General features: G+C 43.9%; 1 protein-coding gene across 2 annotated transcripts in view; it reads left to right on the top strand.

Annotated features, from left to right (window-relative positions):
• LOC126202894 (scavenger receptor class B member 1) overlaps positions 1-16,389 on the top strand; it is a 750,245-nt gene that overhangs the window by 617,035 nt on the left and 116,821 nt on the right. The gene's annotated exons all lie outside the window — the stretch shown is intronic.

The following is a 16,389-nucleotide window of genomic DNA, read 5'->3' as shown; positions in this document are numbered from 1 at the left end:
CTAACCACTGCGCCACCTCGCTCGGTAAAGAGGTGGGCTAGGACGGTACTGTAATGGCAAGCGGCCGGTGATTATACACTCGGCCGAACTGTTCTGACAGTCCTCGTATAGATAACGTCCTAACACGACCCTCGCAGGTGAATGCTATATTTAAGATGAAAAAGGTCTCAGAAAATTTAATGAATTTCTGTATGCGAGCAGCTACGTATATTCCACGCTCTAGCCAATAGTGCGGCTAAGCGCAGACCAAATTAGTGGTAAACACAAACTGGCAGTATTTTTATAGACCCTGTCTCACTGGACAAACGTTTTACGAATTTCTTGTCGCGTCAGATTTGTATTTACCCACAAGCTCCTGACGACTTCGTGTGACATCGTCACGAGTTACCTCTTGTAGCGATAGGCCACGGGATACTGTAGTGTTTCGTCTGCCGAACTGTGCCACAGAGACATCACGAAGTCCTGAAACTTCATCACATGCTAACAGAGATTATATCGATGTCTATCATGGAGGAACATTAGTAGCTATGCTGACTCCATTCTGATCTCACCGGCTAGTTTGACATATTTCCAGTAGGTGGTAACATAGGATAAGATTCTAGTTTCCTCAAACGTAATTGTTCGTTTGTTTAGGAGCCTATGTTCGGCAATAGCTGATTCGTCTGAATCTCAGTATCTCACAAGGCGACGGTATTATGTGCAGAATTCTGAAATCATTCATATTAACTAATTAATGTACCCACTACCTTACTTTAGAGGTATTTCAAAAATTCCAGGAACACTGAGATCTAAGCTGTTTTTAATGCGCTCAGCATCTGTCTAATTTTCTTAGGTGATCGGACAATAGGTTGAGCAGTGTCGATTCAGGTTCTGCCAGGTTTGAAGGCAAGGAATCCGATAGGGTGATCATTTTAATGCTGATTAAGTATCTCCATATTTTCGTTTATTACTAGGAAGTGTTAGAGAGCCTTTACTGTTCACAATACAGGAAGATTAAGGTGCCCCTACTGATAGGTTTTATGCAACCCACGACGCTTTCGAATACCAAGTACAACAAGATTTTCATATTCTCTCGGTCGCTACAAGCTAACTATTAGTTCTGCAGGAAAAATTAAGAGGACCTTTTTGTAGGAAATTTAATGTAGTAAATTTTGTGCTGGGATGCGTTTCACTACAGGCCGAAGTTTTCGAATTATTCAATAAAAACATACAAGAGTGACCTTCGAACGCGTTTGTCTTGATTAAATCGAAAGCCGTGGCCTCCAGCGAAACAGTATCCCAGGGAAAAATTTAACTACACTAAGTTTTCTACAAAAAGTTCATGTTCATTTTTTCTGTAGGACTAAGTTCTCACACAGGCAGCGAAAGAATATAACCCCGAATGTGGTTTTTGAGGGTGTAGCTAGTTGCACAACACAGCTGTAGGAGCAGTTCAGTCACCATAGACAAATAAATAATCTAGCAGATAACGACGGAAGCTCCGTCAGCCAGATGACAGACTTGGCTGTAAGAAGCTGGCAACGTCAGTAGACTGTGACGAACTGCAGGACTACATGCAGCAGATTGATGAATGGTGCAGGGACTGAAGTCATATTGCACATACAGAGCAGAATAAATTCTCTACTATACAATCAACACTAATGGTGACATATTGCTGGGAACAGTAAGTAACGTAAAATACCAAGAAGTAACCATCCTTAAGTGGAACGCACATATAAGAAAAAAAATAGTAGGAAAAACATGCTGATTCGTAGGAAGAATATTCAGGAAATGTATTTTATCCACGAAAGAAGTAGATTACAAAACACTCGCTTGACTGATTGAGTCTTGCCCTTACCAGGATGGATTAATAGAAAGCAGGCAAGATCCAATGAAGAGCGGCGCGTTTCTTCAGTGGAACGTGAAGTCGACGCAAGAGCGTTACAGATATGCTCAACAAACTCTAGTGACAATCGCTAAAAGGGATGCGGTGTGCATCCCGGAGAGTGTTAATATCGAATTCCGAGAAGAGTCGGGCAACATATTAATTCCTCCAACATACGTGTCACGGAATGGTCACTACACGAAATTTCGAGAGATTGGCGCTAATACAAAGATTTACCGACAATCTTTCTTCGTCCGCGGCATCTGCGAATGTAACAGGGAAGGAAGTATCAGGTAATGGTACCAGAAGTACTTTCCGCCACAAACAGTCAGGTGGATTGTGGAGTACGGATGTAGATGTGTTCCATACAATCGAGTTACACTTCACTGTCAAGAATGATGTCATCAGTGGAGGGTCAGATGACCACCTAGTACCAGCGCTCCAAACGACCATGGGCTCTTTTAAGTGGCTCACTAATATATTGTCTGGGGTGACTCGTAAGATCACAGGTCAAAGTCAAAAATAACTGCGCACAAAGACGCAGCGATAAATACGTAGCTAGTAATGCGAGTAGTGTTGACTGTTTTGTGTCAGAGTAATATAGTGCACGACGGTTGCAAAATTTTGTAGATGCGGTCGCGGGTTCGACGGCCGCCCGGAGTGGCGAGATCGATGTGACGTCACTGCAGTGCTAATTGCTGTGGCGCGCGGAGGTGAGTGGGGTCGCCTCCAAGGAGAACTGCTCCATAGCTTCACCAGCCGCGGCGCTGCTGTCTGCGTCTGAGCAGCTCTCGAAGCGATCCTCGATAAACCGGCCAGCACCGACTTCTCGTTACTGACTCTCTTCCCATGTCACATCAACGCTACCTTACTAATCGTCACCATACGTGGCAGAAAACCAAGTAACGTCGCGGGACACTTGTTGAAATGTGTGTTCGCGAGCTGCCAAGCTCATTTCCGTGGCCCATCTCACCGCAACCAATTGCATTATCGATAGTCCTATTAGTAGAGGGACATTTGATGGATTTTTCTGTAACTAGAGTCGGAATACTAACAAAACTGCCTGGTGCATTTTCTACTACTGAGTAATGCTGAATAAATTTGATCAAGATAGAAGCATTTTTGGAGTGTCCTCCTATCAGGCTATTGCATTTGTCCCATCGCTATTGGCGGTTTTCCAGTTTTCGGAAAAATGGAATAACAATGAAAAAATTTACTTGCTGTCGTGACGATACATCTGTTCGTTGGTTTGCTGGTAGTGCATGTAGGGAAACTAAAAACAGTTTTGATACAGATGTCAGCTACTAAGCATTCCAGCTTTGAGCCAATGCACACCATGTAATAGGAGCGTCCTCTGTGACACAAACCTGCTCGTTGCTCAAGCGTACCTCGGTGCACATTTGTCTATCGCGTATCGTTGGTGACGCAACTGAACTAAGATCTGTGCTATCAGGTGGTCAGACATTGTTGCTAAGTGATCCCGCGTACCCAGTGACACCCTTATGTCTCCTAAAGTCATTCCTCGAAATTTCGGTTTTTTATAAAACGTCATACACAGCTACATATTTTTCGAAATCGTCAACACTCGTTAAAGCGCTGTAGTTACTGGTTCTTTCTTTCCTTACTCGGCATTACTAGGTACGTGTCTTCGGTAGGCATGTGTAATTAAAATGTGTTTAACGAATTACTCTGCGAAATCTTTTCCGCTAAAATAAAACTGTGTTAATATAAAGGTATACATTACAGAGCGGTGGTCGTCAAACTGCAGCCGATGGACGGCATGCGGCCCGAATCGACTCTTACCTATCAGCTGTGGTGACATAAGTTTCAAACGGAAGTAACATGGATTCGAGAATGGCCATCTTCAAACGCGGTATACATTTGTAGCAAGAAACATGAAATTACATTAAGGCTGTTGTAGTACAACGCAGTGTCATTACTGTTATTTATCAATTAACTATCCACTCACAGGCACGACCACGACCATTTCGTGTTTGAGGTCGCTGAGAGTGGCAGCTAGTCTGTGGCGGGGGCCTCATAACATACTATTTTCTGTATGTTATTTCTAAAACGGGTACACATGCTGCCCGAGGTGCCGCCCGACAATCTTTAGCAAAAAAAAATTTGACCAGCACTGTCACAGAGTTCAGAAACTAGACGCCTACAATAAATGTGTACGCACATATTATCGTTCTGCTTTGCGCGACTGTGCCTCCTGTCCGATAACGCAAAACAAAGGTGTCACACCCTTTCGCGGAAGTTTGTCCTCAAAATTTCTCAGCCAACACTAGGCGTTTACCAAGAAACAGCCGGCCGAAGTGGCCGTGCGGTTAAAGGCGCTGCAGTCTGGAACCGCAAGACCGCTACGGTCGCAGGTTCGAATCCTGCCTCGGGCATGGATGTTTGTGATGTCCTTAGGTTAGTTAGGTTTAACTAGTTCTAAGTTCTAGGGGACTAATGACCTCAGCAGTTGAGTCCCATAGTGCTCAGAGCCATTTGAACCAAGAAACAAACGAAAAAAATACATACGACAAAGGAAGTCGTATATGGGTTATACACACACACACACACACACACACACACACACACACACACACACACACACACACACACACCTCCCTCTCTCTTTTTCTCTTTCTCCCTCTGTCTTTTTCTCCTTCTCCCTCGTACTACTACTACTACTACTACTACTACTAGGCATGGCCGTATTAGAGATGGTGTACTTTTAAGTTCCTCCAACCTTTGAACTGACCTACTCAGTCACTTTCAGCGGCCCTACACTTTTGCGTGGACTGATAACTACAATACAACTTGGCTTTTATCACATGAACAAATCAGTGTCAAAAGATGAAGGATGAAACAAGTTAGCGAAAAAAGAATCGCAATATTGATTGGATATAGAACTCTGACAGTCTCGGTCTGTATTCTCGGATCTAGTAGTAAAGCCACAGAGGCGCACTTTCCTTAACAACGCATTTTATTGTGCTGAAATGCAATCAACTGCAGCGTTCTACAAATATTGATGCGAAGCTTAACAGCCATCAACAGATTTTTCGAATTTTTTACATTAAATAAATAATCTAAAAAAAATTTAAAAATAGGTGACAGCACCAGTGTACATTTTATATCCTCAAGAATATAATTTGAAAAATGATTTAAATTGCTTATGGAGTGAAGGTTCTCTCTTGTTCAATCAATTATTCTCTGACTAGGAAATGATGGATGTACTGTCATTGCTCCCTCACAGACCACCCACTTGCTGATAATCTGTGCCAGGCGTTAGTTTCCGTCTCCTACTACAGGCGTTTCGTAGCCTACCAATGAATTAAACGAAGCGGGACAGCAGGAAAACTACAGACCAATGATAGTTAACAGATTCTAATACTGAAATCATATGTTCAGAAGTTGGCACACAAGTGCGAGGTAGCCCTGTCACAAGTCTTCCTTAAGATATGGCTCGTAGATATCAGTATCTTTGATAGCAATTGACCTGGTGCAGGACAAGTCAGAATCTACAGTGTTTCACTTACAGAATAAACAGTCCCCTTAGAGAGCGCAGGAAGTGAATCAAACTGAAACAGGATAATGAAGGAAGCCAGCCATGGGTAGCGAATGCAACCACAGAAAACACGGGTCAGACGATCAAACTTACTACCCTACGACATGTGGATTTGCAGTGCCGGTATCTCGCGGTGCAATTTCGGAATTTGTCGCGCGATTACTCACTATGTACCCTCGTTCAAAAACTGCAGACGAGGGGGTTGGGAGTTTGGGAGAGGCCCTCAGTACTATGTGTAACCCTGGGTGCCGCACAGTCGACTACGTCCGCGGTTAACAAATAGCACAAGTAGCTTCCCGTTGCCAACATAACAGGATTGCGGGGCGGCAGCGTTCTTTGACGCCCAGGTTGGGACGCCTGTTCGGGGGCGAATTCTCAGAACGAGAGATGTAACTTGTATGTCTCCGCCACCGCTTGGCTTCCACTTAAATCTTAAATAACGGCTAGGGAACTTACTAGAGTTCGTCATCTTGGCGTTTTCTTTGTTAATGGTACTAGAGACGCTAAAATTCACCTGCCTGCTCCAACCGATGGCCCTCTTCAGTGGTGTCTCCTAGCCTGCGAAAATTAGTTTAACAGAATAAAAAGGATAAATGAAGGGAGTAGAAGGAAAGAGGTGTATGTGACAAAACCGCATATTTCGAGATCTACGTACGCTACACTGTAGTGGAATAACCCATCTCTCTTACATTAGATGGCAAAGTCATATAGGTGTGTCGGGTGACTTAAACTGCTTCCTAGCGGTTATTTGAAGAACTACTTAATAAGAAGCGTTCTGCCTTTGGATGCAAAGAGATGCGAGTGGACATACATGTCAAAAACCTGTTTCCAAACCTTATAGGCGATCACCAGCAAATGAAGGGCCACGCCACAATCTGCTGATGATATGGTGCCGTCTGATGTTGCTATTTGGTACTCTGAATAGACATTTCCCGTGCGAAAAGCAAATGGGGGGGGGGGGGTCATTGTATCTGGTAAGAGCTTGGTGGGAAATTTATGTGTGTAATATTGTTAATTCATTTGCCTTATCCACTCCGTTATGTGTATAATGAATAAAAGTTATGAGTATGGATTAATATAAGACGTGAAAGTGGGACAAAATATTGTATTAAATTGTTGCGGGTCATTCCTAGGCTGTGATTAATGAGAGGTCAACGTATGTGACATCCATCGTGGAGGAGGGGTGTAAGTTCTGACTGAGCACAACCTTTGGAGTTTAATTCACTTGTGTTGTGGGTGTGGCTTCATTAATAACTGCTGCATATGATGGTTCATGTAGACAGTATGACAAATGAATTTGATGCAGACTTGAAGCTCATTTTCTCAGAATAGTGAATTTGGCATTTACCTCCCTTTGATTTTAACCGCTTCATTTAAGTTTGGCCACTTGTTAAGTAATCAACTGACCAGTCTGAGTTAAGTATCAAATTACTCGAAATTTTATCAGGAGTCCGAACCTGTGATCGAAATTAAAGGATTAATTCCGTGCGGTTAAAGGTGCTGCAGTCTGGCACCGCAAGACCGCTACGGTCGCAGGTTCGAATCCTGCCTCGGGCATGGATGTTTGTGATGTCCTTAGGTTAGTTAGGTTTAACTAGTTCTAAGTTCTAGGGGACTAATGACCTCAGCAGTTGAGTCCCATAGTGCTCAGAGCCATTTGAACCATTTTTTGAAAGGATTAATTTTATTTCTCTCTTCCTTTGTGGTAGGGACTGCAACACCTGTCCTTACGTAAATGACTGCATTACAGTCTGAACTGCTTTTAGATGTAAAGCACATAATTTAAGCGGCAGAACTGCGACAATTGTCACAGAATACATCTTAGCCCATGAGAAGAATTTCGTAATTTACATGAAAGTGTATATGTGACTTGTGTTAAAGATTTTGCTGTAGATTAAAATGATTGTCACATTTTTGCTAAACTGCATACATTATAAAATTAAGACATGAAAGCCGACATATTATTTTCTTTGCCTTTACTAAAAATTAAAAAAAAGAAACAAATCACATCAAATAAGGTGCTTATAAGGCGGCCTGGCACACAGCTGTAACTTTCCACAAGTAATAAATACTTGCGTGTATAGAAACCATAGAATAATCTTATGTTAGCACCTGATACCTCATAAAGAGAACGGATTTCTCTCGCTTCGAACACTATTGTGCTCTATTGTCACCTGAAAGACTTGCGGATACCGTGATAACGTTAGTATGAGATGAACAAATAGAGACAGAGTAGCTTAGTGTGTTTGCACTTTCACTCCCGCGCCCGACGTCGTGTTCCTGGGAGTATCGTCATCACGGCCTGTTTCCTGCATTTAATATGCACGACGAGCGTTCTGCCAAAGAAAGGTAGCTTCCTGCCGCTCTGCTCAAAGCTTTCTCTCGGCTGCCTTTGCCCGCTGAGACAAATGTTGTACAGTAATTCCACTACCTCAGTACCGTTCTCGTGACGTAATATAATCTGTGCCCATGTACTGGAGACGCTCAGAGCTACCTAAGTTTGACATTTCCGTTTTACTTTATTTTTGGTGGCTATTTTCAGTTTCTATATATGGTTGATAAACAAAAACCCGTAATTTTGTTTTAAATCTTAAATTACGTTTGATGTTTGACTTTAAAAAATCATTTACAGCGGAGCATAACGACACAATGCTCTTACATCTACACTTGGCGAAGCACTAAAGCTGGAAATGTTGGATTTGTTTTGCGCGTGCGCAGTTAGCGACGTCCGCATGCCACGAATGACGAAGCACTTCTCATCCTTTCGCTTTAAAACGAGGCCAAGATGGAGACCCCATTTCTGTCCGTTAGAGTTACTGAAGTTTCAAATTATTCATCAAGAACTTGCCTCTCCCCAACAGACGTTATTTTCAAAGACCTTTTCAGGTACACATAAAGGGTATTTACCGTACAGCAAATATTCGTCCCTTGTCCTTTCTTTTGGTCATAAGCTCTAAGGTCATAATAAAGTCCTGTCGCGTAGCAGCTATTATCGTCATAGCACAAATGCTGCACGCCAAATAAACGACCTGCATTACATACGTTCATATTTACGCCCATCCCCTGTGAATTTTGTTCCGTTCAACCATCCCTTCAATTATAGTTCACAACAAGAATACCGTCGTAATATACATTCAGTCTTTGTTAGGCAAGTGTTTCACTTTGACGTACTGCAGGACGTCTTTGTTTCTAGACACGCAAATTTCTCCGACGTTCAATACAACTCAGATGCTTCTATTTAGTTTCTGTCTTTCCCAGTATCCACACAAAAAAATGAAGTACCCATAAGGGGAGGAGGAAACGAAATGAAACTTCACTGGTTCAGAGGGTATATGGCATTATTTCAGTGATCACAAAGTGGAGGGAAACCAGCACCAAGTATTAGATGTCATTACAAAAAATAGCCCGCAAAGACTGGAGGCTCTCACTTGGCGCACCAAACTACATAAAATAAGAGCGGTAGTAAAAGATCTTAGCTGGTAGAAATATAGCTAAAAAAATAAATGGTTCAAATGGCTCTGAGCACTATGGGACTTAACTGCTGTGGTCATCGGTCCCCTAGAGCTTAGAACTACTTAAACCTAACTAACCTAAGGACATCACACACATCCATGCCCGAGGCAGGATTCGAACCTGCTACCGTAGCGGTCGCGCGGTTCCAGACTGTAGCGCCTAGAACCTCTAGGCCACCCCGGCCGGCAAATATAGCTGACAGAAAGAAGCGAGGTAACAAATAAGCAAATACTCGCAAAAAGATGGTAGTTACTCTGGCGCTACCGGTGAAGGAAAAAAAAAAGAGGGCTACACAGCACGTGATGTATTGGTTTATATGGAAGAGAAATGTTTTTCCTGCAGAACTGAACCGTTAGCTTTAATAACGGTGGACTGGGACTAGCGGACTTGGACGTAAATGCGCGGCACTACACGTCATAGAAAAGGGATCACACTTACAAACTGCTGTATAGTTTCACAAATATTGCCCGACATCAGAGCCGGTGCCAGTTAATGTTGTCAATTTCTCACTCTCTTTAATGTTCGACCGAAATTATCATCTCAGTTACACACAAACACATGTCCTAAAAGAAGGAAAAGTTCGTAAAACGACCTTAGCTTTTAAACGAATTCCAGTTCCTAATGAATGGGAACTGCGGCTGTCGAAGTACCATTGGAAAATTATGAGGAAATGTTTAGCAGTGAAAAAATACCAGACGGTACGAAGTGATAAACCGGACAATGGCGACCAACTCAAAGCTTTTCTCTATCCAGTTAAGTGTCTGCCTCAAGTGGAAATTATAATTCCGAGGATGCAATCGAACACAGTTTTGAGTGCCCAAAATTTGTCTTGATACGGCACACAGTAAGGGGATTAAACTGATTAGTAGATCGTAAATTCGCAATATAAAGGTTCCTGACTGTTTGATACAGAAATAAAAACGTTTCCCTAACAAAGCGACATGCAGCAATGATTCATTGCGCACACATTTCATACAATTGTTGGACTTAAATCAGGAGTACGCACAGCATCTGGCATACTTACGGGATGCACACGAGAAAGTGGTGAATGTTCTCAAGATTTCGATATGTAAAGCTTATGGCAATATTTTGACAAAATATTATGTGCAAACAAAAAACCTGAAATGTAAATTCTACTAAAATGTCGCTTACGAAATATCTTAATGGACTTTCTCAAAGGTTTAGGTACAGAAATCTGAAGGTTGATTTGGGGGGAGGCGACCAAACAGTGAGGTCATCGCTCCCATCGGATTAGGGAAGGTAAGGGAAAGGAAGTCGGTTGTGCCCTTTCACAGGCCTTTTGGCTGAAGCGATATAACGAAATTACAGAAAACCTAAATCAGGACGGCTGGACACCAGTTTGAACCGTTATCCTCCCGAATGCGAGTCCAGTGTGCTATCCACTGCGCCACCCCGCTCGGTACTGAAGACTGAAATTCGAATGGTTGCAAATAAAGATTCAAAGCGATGAGGATTTTTTCTGTGTTCATGGTTTTGTGTATGTTCATTAGGTTCCTAAAGGTTAAACTGCTTCGTTAATAAAGTTAATTCCTTGAGGTTTTTGCTCAACTCCGTGAGATAATAAGAAAAATACAACCCGAATTGTATAAGAACAAGTCATGGGTTCTGCATCCACACAACTCACCGGATCATATCGCAGTGTCTGTTACGAGGTTCCTAGCGAAGTACAGCACTCGAGTGTCAGACCACCAACCTCATTCGCCTGACCTAGTACCATCTGACTTTAACCTATTCACAGAGGTCAAATCTGCATTAAAAGGAATAAGATTTGAGTCCGTTGAAGCAGCGAAAGAAAGAGCGGCACGCGTCGTGAAGGTGCTCACAGAGGAAGACTTCCAGCACTGTTTCCATCAATTTGAAAATTCGCACAGGAGTGCACTGAGGGTGACAACAGGTAAATATGTGCACTACTGGCCATTATAATTGCTACTCCAAGAAGAAATGCAGATGATAAACGCCTATTCATTGGACGAATGTATTATACTACAACTGACATGTGATTACATTTTCACGCAATTTGGATGCAGAGATCCTGAGAAATTAGTACCCAGAACAACCACCTCTGGGCGTAATAACGGCCTTGGTACGCCTGGGCATTGAGTCAAACAGAGCTTGGATGGCGTGTACAGGAACAGCTGCCCATGCAGCTTCAACACGATACCACAGTTCATCAAGAGTAGTGACTGGCGTATTGTGACGAGCCAGTTGCTCGGCCACCATTGACCAGACGTTTTCAGTTGGTGAGAGATCTGGAGAATGTGCTGGCCAGGGCAGCAGTCGAACATTTTCTGTATCCAGAAAGTCCCGTACAGGACCTGCAACGTGCGGTCGTGCAGTATCCTGCTGAAATCTAGGGTTTCGCAGGATATCGAAAGAAGCCTTGGGTCGTAACACATCTGAAATGTAACGTCCACTGTTCAGTCAATGCGAACAAGTGGTGACCGAGACGTGTAACCAATGGCAGCCCATACCATCACGCCGGGTGATACGCCAGTATGGCGATGACGAATACACGCTTCCAATGTGCGTTCACCGCGATGTCGCCAAACACGGATGCGACCATCACGATGCTGTAAACAAAAGCTGGATTTATCCGAAAAAATGTTTTGCCATTCGTGTACCCAGGTTCGTCCTTGAGTACACCATCTCAGGCGCTCCTGTCTGTGATGCAGCGTCAAGGGTAACCGCAGCCATGGTCTCAGAGCTGACAGTCCATGCTGCTGCAAACGTCGTCGAACTGCTCGTGCAGATGGTTGTTGTCTTGCAAACGTCCCCATCTGTTGACTCGGGGATCGAGACGTGGCTGCACGATCCGTTACAGCCTTGTGGATAAGATGCCTGTCATCTCGACTGCTAGTGATACGAGGCCGTTGGGATCCAGCTCGGCGTTCCGTATTACCCTCCTGAACCCACCGACTCCATCTTCTGCTAACAGTCATTGGATCTCGACCAACGCGAGCAGAAATGTCAAGATACGATAAACCGAAATAGCGATAGGCATCAATCCGAGCTTTATCAAAGTCGGAAACGTGATGGTACGCATTTCTCCTCCTTACACGAGGTATCACAACAACGTTTCACCAGGCAACGCCGGTCAACTGCTGTTTGTGTATGAGAAATCTGTTGGAAACTTGTCAGTACGTTGTAGCTGTCGCCACCTGCGCCAACCTTGTGTGAATGCTCTGAAAATCTAATGATTTGCATATCACAGCATCTTCTTCCTGTCGGTTAAATTTCGCATCTGTAGCACGTCACCTTCGTGGTGTAGCAATTTTAATGGTCAGTAGTGTATGTTTTTGAAATAAAATGTTTTACAGCAGTAGTCCCGTTATTTTATAGCCACACCACGTATCTTGATTAGTAGTGGACGAAGTGATATATTGTGGAACGCCTGCTGGATGTGTAGGAAGACGGAATCTAGGTTGTGATGGTGAGACTCAGAGTACGGACACGAATACGGTTTGAAAACGTGAGCACAGGGGGAGTGGAGATGCGGCGCTGACCCGTAGCCGCGGAGCAGCCAGATGCCGGGGAACAGGTGTGCGAGAAGCTGCGGTGTGGGCCCGGCGACCTTGTGGAGGCCGCACATCCGTGACCACCGGCAGCGCCGCGTTCTTCCGTTGCTCCGGCCGACCACTCAACAGCGCAGCCCTTGCGGTCCACCATTGCAAACCAGTAACTCCCTCCTGTGAGATGGCGTTTCATGGCCGCTCGCCTGAGTGATTTTCGTGTTCGCCGCTGTGAACACCACACCCAATTTCTGGCATCCTGAGGGTGCGGGTTACCATTCCCTGGCCCGCCCGGTTGGGCGTGCGGTCTAACGCATGGCTTTCCGGGCGGGAAGGAGCGCCTGGTCCCCGGCACGAATCCGCCCGGCCAGTCTGTGGATGGTTTTTAGGCGGTTTTCCGTCTGCCTCGAAAAATGCGGGCTGGTTCCCCCTGTTCCACCTCAGTTACACTATGTAGGCGATTGCTGTGCAAACTAGTTCTCCACGTACGCGTACACCACCATTACTCTACGACGCAAACATAGGGGTTACACTCGTCTGGTGTGAGACGTTCCCTGGGGGTCCACCGGGGCTGAACCGCATAATAACCCTGGGTTCGGTGTATGGCTGGGGAGGGGTGAAGTGGACTGAGGTAGTCGTCGTGGGGTTGTGGACCACTGCGGCTGCGGCGGGGTCGGAGCCTCTCCGTCGTTTCTAGGTCCCCGGTTAACATACAATACAAAACAAAACAAAACAATAAAATACCATTCCCTGAACTTCTTAAACGGACATATTAGGCTGGCTTAAAGGTGTGTAACTTACCCATATCGGCCAATGCTTTCCAGCATCGCGTGGAAGATCCTAGACGTCAGCAGTACTGTTCAGAGAGGTGGCCAATGGGAATACCTGAAAGCCTTTTCTGAGGCTCACTGACTAAAAGGCATAATGTTAAAAAAAAAAAATTCAGGAAGTCGTGCCCCTACAGCTCTTATACGGGGTGAATGTCAATAAAACTGGCAAAGTTTAGGGACGGATTCCTGAGTGGAAATTGAGGAAAAATGGTCCTTTGCACATGTGTCTGGAAATTGACAGTGTGCATGCAAACAGATCGTCCCGGAACAAAATTCTTCCCCTAGAGAGGAATCCGTTGCTGATAATCTTTGATATCGTTGCAGGTGAAAAAAATGGTTCAAATGGCTCTGAGCACTATGGGACTTAACATCTATGGTCATCAGTCCCCTAGAACTTAGAACTACTTAAACCTAACTAACCTAAGGACAGCACACAACACCCAGCCATCGTTGCAGGTGATAGGGATAGTAACGGTTGTCATACGGGTACACATAATCGTACTTTCGCTTACCCCATGTTGGCGGGCCACTTGCCTGGAATTTGTGCTGGGGTTCGTCACAATATTCTGTAGAACCTGTGGTGTCACTGACAGACACCACACTAGCTAGGTGGTAGCTTAAATCGGCCGCGGTCCATTAGTACATGTCGGACCCGCGTGTCGCCACTGTGTGATCGCAGACCGAGCGCCACCACACGGCAGGTCTCGAGAGACGTACGAGAACTCGCCCCAGTTGTACGACGACGATGCTAGCGACTGCACGGATGAAGCCTTTGCTCTCATTTGCCGAGAGACAGAATAGCCTTCAGCTAAGTTTATGTCTACGACCTAGCAAGGCGCCATTAGCCTTAGATTGCTTGTATCTAAAGAGTCTCACTTGTATCGCCACAATCTCCAGATGTCTCATCAAGAACGATGTATACAAAGGATGGATTAAAAGATAAGTACCAAAGGAGCTACGTACTTTTCTTTATAGCATTAAAAGATAAGTACCAAAGGAGCTACGTACTTTTCTTTATAGCATTCATTAAGTCTCCTGTTTCAGACCTCACTCCATCCTTCGTGAGTTAGCGCGTGCATCTTGGCCGCCTCTTTCAATTAGTGTGCGTAGTGTTGGCAAGTCTGCCGACACTACAGAACCCGGTCCTCCAAATCTGGTGTAGGCGCTCTCTGCCGCCTCCCTGCACGTTCGTTCGTATGAAACGACTCTTGATTACACAAACGCCCCAAAAGGCCCGAAAATGTGTGATAGCCGTGTTGCCTTCAGACTCTCTGCATCTGCTTGCCCGTACACACACCAGCTCGGCTTGTTCCCGATATGTATACCATGGATACCGGACCGTTCTGCTGCTTACTGTACGCTTCCTCGCTCACACAGGCTGCAGCGTACATACTTTCATTCATCAGGAACATCTACCGTGGCGAGGATGATTTACCGGACACATGTTCATATGAACTTATTTCTCCATTTCCCTGCAGTTTCTCGGTTTTCTTAATGCCCACTCTGTATATTTGAAAAATGTCATATTACCGTCTTGCGCTGATGGTAAAATAATTTATTTGTTCAATCAGTTTCAGTCGTCTGATCATCACCATATATCAAATAAAATAATACACATGCAACATTACAACCTTAAACTCTCACGAATCTGGCAACTTGTAAATGTTAATAACACACACTTAATGGAATGTCATGTACTCTAAGTATTCACAGCATCATATCAAGGGAAATATAAAATCGTTCTCGTCAGATGATAAAACCACAAATAAGGCACTGAAAACAAAAATATACCTACAGCAGAGATGAGAATCTTTACAAAAACCACATATCATAAAGACTTAAATCGTTCACATTTGTACACAGTTACCTGTTACAATATCGTAATATAAATTACGCCGTCAGTCTAAGTAAATTCCATAGCACAGTATCTACAGATTGATGGCGTAATTTATATTAAAATATAATAGATAACTCTGTACAAATGTGAACCATTTACTTCTTTGATGCATGGTTTGTTTTGTGAACGTCTGCATAGCAACTCCTCTTCATCGCTCTATAGACGGCTGCTGTTTTCGCCTATAGCCGTTGGCGCTTCGCGATTGAAAACTATGAAAAGCGCTGCCGGGTGTCATGGATTTCCTAAAGTTGACTCTACTGTAAGTGTGTCTTAGTGGTAAAGAAGCAGAGCTTCATGGATGGCACAGAGTTTTTTCACGCAACTTCGTTTATGACGTCATATCCCTTGATCTGTGTGTCACGCCACGATATAATTTTTGAGGTACATTCATCAGCATACGTTAATAGAATTAGTTAGAAGTAATAAATTTAAATGCCATGCATGATGCGGCAGTTTTTGACGCATCCCATTGTTTATGACGTCATATCTCCTGAACTATGATAGGCAAATGGTGGTTCTTACCTCCACAGCGATTGTTATCAGACGGTAAGGGATATTTGTGCGAAGTTTGTTTCAAATCTGTCCAGTGGCTCAGGAGATGATGTGGAACACACGTACACACATCCATCCATTTTTATAATACGTATCGAAAATATCGGCTGTTGCAGATTAATATGAAAGACCCAGTCTTCTAGAAAAGGAAAAATGGAAAAAAATTTATAGGTAGCTACATGCGGACCTGCTATCTTCCACTGTAACGCTCATGACACCATCAACTACGCTTTGGTTTCGACATTGCTGCAGTGCGTCAGTTGTATGGTATACACTGTATAAAGACTGTATCTAAAAATGTCATTATTTGATATTTAAATTTGACAAATTGTACCCAAAACGACGTGCCTTTGCTATATCAGCATTGGGCATTAGCATTGAAACGATATACCGTTATAGCACATAAGTTATAACACTAAAAGCGTCAAATTCGGGAAGCCTTTAACTACCGATATATAGTGACTTGTTATTTTATTACAACAAATCGTACCTAAAACGCGTTTCCAAGAGATCCTCAATGTGCTGAAGACATAATACTGTCTCCAGTTGTCATTTGATTACAATACCTTTATCCCTGATGCCGTTGCCGCCTCTAGGAGTCTCATACGTGGATATGGCGGGAGAAGAGGGATAGAGGGAGGGAG

Source organism: Schistocerca nitens, chromosome 9 (assembly GCF_023898315.1).
Source record: "Schistocerca nitens isolate TAMUIC-IGC-003100 chromosome 9, iqSchNite1.1, whole genome shotgun sequence".
Lineage (NCBI taxonomy): Eukaryota > Metazoa > Arthropoda > Insecta > Orthoptera > Acrididae > Schistocerca > Schistocerca nitens.
This window is presented reverse-complemented; position numbering and strand designations above follow the sequence as displayed.